Here is a 4,718-nt window from a genome sequence, read left to right as displayed (position 1 = left end):
GAATAATACAGAGTCTCAGAAAGTATTCAACCTGACTGACAAGCTCGAAGTTGCACCTGATACAGAGTCTTCAAAGATTAACTGAGATCAGTTTCGAAAGATCACCCCCTGACTGATTCAGAGTCTTCAAGAAAGTATTCACACCCCTTGACTGATACAGAGTCTTTCAGGAAGTATTCACACCCCTTGGATCCGTCTTCAGAATGTAACTTACTTACAGAGTCTTCAGAAAGTATTCACATCCTCTGACTTGATACAGAGTCTTCAGAAAGTATTCACAACCCCTGACTGATAACAGTCAGAAATCACACTTGCTATACAGAGTAGGAAGTATTCACACCCCTCGACTGATACAGAGTCTTCAGGAAGTATTTCACACCCCTTGACTGATACAGAGTCTTCAGAAAAGTATTCACATCCCTCGACGATACAGAGTCTTCAGGAAGTATTCACTACGCCCTTTGACTGATACAGAGTCTTCAGAAATGTATTCACCACCCTCGACTATTCAGAGTACTTCAGAAAGTATGTCACACCCCTGACTGATACAGCCTTCAGAAAGTATTCCACACCCCTTGACGATATTCAGAGTTTCAGAAAGTTTTCACACCCTTGACTTATTCAGAGTCTTCAGAAAGTATTCACACCCCTTGACTGATACAGGTCTTCCAGAAAGTATTCACACCCCTGTGACTGATTCGAAGGTCTTCAGAAAGTTTTCACACCCCTTGACTGATACGAGTCTTCAAGGAAAGTTTCACACCCCTTGATGAATACAGAGTCTTCAGAAAGGTATTTCACAACCCTTGACTGATCAAGAGTTTTCAGAAAGTATTCACACCCCTTCAGAGGATATGGTAACACACTGGACCTCAGAGGAGAGGATATGGTAACACACTGGACCTCAGAGGATATGATAACACACTGTACCTCAGAGGATATGATAACACACTGGACCTCAGAGGATATGATAACACACTGGACCTCAGAGGGTATGGTAACACACTGGACCTCAGAGGAGAGGATATGGTAACACACTGGACCTCAGAGGATATGGTAACACACTGGACCTCAGAGGAGAGGGTTATTATAATACACCAATACGGTTAACGTCCGTTAGCTATTCCCAACACCCGATTGAGAGATTCCTGTAATCAGGAAGGACTAAACAGGAAATCCGTATGGGCCTTGGTAAAAACTTGTGCACTATATAGGGAACAGGATGCCATTTGGGCGGGGTCCTGAGTCTTACGTTAACGTCACAGCCTCCTCGGTCAGCCTTCAGGCAGGGGTTGACCAGGATGCAGGAGTGTCCATCTCCTTCATACCCCGACATACACTCACACCTGTCACACACAGGGACACACACGTTAATAATGTAGATATAGATAATAATAACATAGACAATAGTATAGATTATAATATAGATAATAATATAGATGATGATATAGATAATAATACTATAGATAATAATATACATTATAATATATATTATAATATAGATACTACTACTATAGATAATAATATATATTATAATATAGATAACATAGATAATAATACTATAGCTAATAATATAGATAATAATATATATTATAATATAGATAATACTAATATAGACAATAGTATAGATATTATAATATAGATAATACTAATATAGACAATATGATAGATTATAATATATATTATATAGATAATAACAATATAGACAATAGTATAGATTATAATGTATATTATATAGATAATAATATAGATTATAATATAGATTAAATAAATCATAATAATAATAATTAAAAATTTAATTAAAAAACACAAGAAGTAGATATAAGTTGAAGAAAAACACACACACACATCTGTTACACACAGGGACACACACATCTGTTACACACAGGGACACACTCATCTGTTACACACAGGGACACACTCATCTGTTACACACAGGGACACACTCATCTGTTACACACAGGGACACACACACATCTATTACACACAGTTATAATATAAATATATATACATATAAATATCTTTAAACCACTCACCAGTCCTGTCTCCACTGTCTTTGACCTGTGACCTTCTGTGATGGTCGTTGTAGTGTTTGATGGTATCCATGGTAACGGGCATGTCACTTGCGAGGAGGCGATTCAAGGGAATCGCCTGTCACATCTGTTCCGACCCCAACAAACACGGAGAAGTAGAAGGTTGACCAAGGGTGGGTGTTTTAGTTACACTTTATAGTGCCCTATTCTATAGTGTGTACTACTGTGTACCACGGGCCCATAGGGTTCTGTCCGAAGTAGGGCACTATATTAGAAGAGGAGATCCACTTGCCGAACACTAAATATTATTTCTCCACTCCGTGTATACTAATTCCCATTGGACTGCCTCAGACGTGGTGCATCCATAAAGGACTCATGTTCACATTTCTTCCCCTTGGAATTAAGAACCTAAAGGAAAGATCATGGCAAATCTACACTAAGAATCCCTATCTGTTGGTTCCTCCCCTTTCCCCCCTCTCTCTTCTCCCTCTTTCCTCTATGTCCTAACCTCTCTACCTACTTTCTACCCCCTCACGTCGTTCGGATCGTGATATTTTGTAAACTCTGCTTCCATCTTTTCGCTCAATGCTCTAGAGGGCCTAGTCCGGTAGGTCTCACACTCCTTGTCTTCTCGAATGGCCTCATGTCTTTCGGCACGCACTCAGAGCTCTGTCTCCTCTTTCTCTCTTTGTCCCTGCCTCTCTCCTCTTTCCGCACCCAGGTCAGGCAAACTCTCCGTCTTGCAAATAGGCACAGCTCCTACACCCTCTATTCCTACATTCTTTTGTCCTCCTCTCACTCTGCATTCTTATCCACTTTCTGCGCATTGAGACCCCCTCTATCCCGTCCCCTCTTCCTCTTGGTCCCTCCTCTCTCCTCTTTTCTCCCTCCCCTAGTCTACTGCTCCTCTATTGTGCACGCTCTCTGGTATCCTCATGTTGATAGGTTCTACCAGTCTAACCCACCCACGCTACACATTCTCTTGCCTCCTTCTTCTTCTCCTCTATTTTGATACCTCCCTGCTCCTCCTCTTAACATCAACGGCGCGCATGAGGACCCTGCATCACCACTGGGGTCTCCAGCCTCTTCAGAGATCTCTTCCTTTGTCCCCCCGTCGCCCTCTGTCTCTGGTGCCTTCCTTACTTTCCTTCTTTGTCCCTGCCCATCCTCCCCCCCCCCCTCGGGTCGTCTCCAGACTGCCGCTGTCTTCATGGTGTTGTGATAAACCGCCCAGGCAGTAAGGTGCATGTAAGGGGGCTCTGCCTGGAGGTTACTCTGGAAACTACTTGGATAAGGGAGGCCTAAGGCCTGAACTCTGATGCGTCTATCTGAGACCTGCCATGCCCGCTTCGTGCAGCTTCGTCGCAGCCACCACGGGGTAAACAGCCGCCCGTCAGTATTACTAATTTAACTTAGCTACTTACTTATAGCTTACTTTATTGCTTATGGAGCAAAAGGCGCCCTTAGCTGCTTCCACACGAGGCTCAGTCAGTGCTCCAAGGGGCCTCAGTCGTTGCTCCAAAGGTCTATCAGTCATGTGCTCCAAGGGTCTCAGTCAATGAGCTCCAAAGGGCCTACAGTCAGCGCTCAAGGGGCCTCAGCTCAGTCTCCAAGGGCCTCAGTCAGTCGCCTAGTCCTCAAGTCAGCGCTCAATGGTGGCCTAGTCCATGCTCCAAGGGGCTCAGTCAGGCTCCAAGTGGCCCCTCAGAGTTCAAGGTGCCTCAAGGCAAGACTTACAGAGATGCTCCCAAGACGCAATCAGTCAGTGCTCAAGCGGACCGTCGATAGTCAGTGCTCAAGGGGCATCGTCCGTGCTTAAGAAGCTCGCCAGTGCTCCAAGGGGCCTGAGTCATCGTGCTCAAGGGGCCTCAGTCAGCGCTGCCAAGGGCGAGCTGCTGAGAAGGCTTAAGGTCACTGTGCTGCGACAGGCTCAAGGAACTCAGTCTCAGCTTGCCTCCAAGGGGACCTCATGTCACGGGCCACCAAGGCCTGAGCAGTGCTCCAAGGTTCTCATCAGTGCTCCAAGGAGACTCAGTCCAGTAATTGTAACTTTATAGATGTTACCCAATACTTAGTGTGTTCCTGTGTACTGTGTCCCGTGTTGTAACAAGGTGTGTGTGTCCTGTTTACAGTGCCTGGTGATGTAAACTAGATGTCTTGTCCTGTAAGTTCCTGGTGTTTGAACTTTTGGTTCCCTGTCGTGTAACAGATGTGTAGTGCCCTGTGTGTCTAATATGTTTGTGTGTGTGGTCCCTGTGTGTAAGCAGGGAGTTCCCTGATGATATTGTGTGTGTGTCCCTGTGTGATAACAGATGTGTGTGTGTCCCTGTGTGTAAAGATTGTCGTGTGTGTCCCTGTGTGTAACAGAGTGTGTGTGTGTCCCTGCTGTGAACAGAATGTGGTGTGTGTCCTCTCGTGTTGTAACAGTGTGTGTTTGTCGCCCTGCGTGTGTAAACAAGATGCTGTGATGTCCGCTAGTGTGATAATAGTTGTCGATGCTTGTCCCTGTTGTACAGATGAAGTGTGTCCCTGTGTGTAAACAAGATGAGTGTGTCCCAGTGTGTAAAAAGAAATTTAGTTGAAAAAAAAAAGTGTGGGGTTTTGGTTCTTTATCCCCCCACTGCTGTGATAACAGATCCGTGGTGTGTGTCCCTGTGGGTAATAGTTGTGTGTGTGTCCCCTAGA

This window comes from Salvelinus sp. IW2-2015, unplaced genomic scaffold, assembly GCF_002910315.2.
Source record: "Salvelinus sp. IW2-2015 unplaced genomic scaffold, ASM291031v2 Un_scaffold2728, whole genome shotgun sequence".
Classification (NCBI taxonomy): domain Eukaryota; kingdom Metazoa; phylum Chordata; class Actinopteri; order Salmoniformes; family Salmonidae; genus Salvelinus; species Salvelinus sp. IW2-2015.
This window is presented reverse-complemented; position numbering follows the sequence as displayed.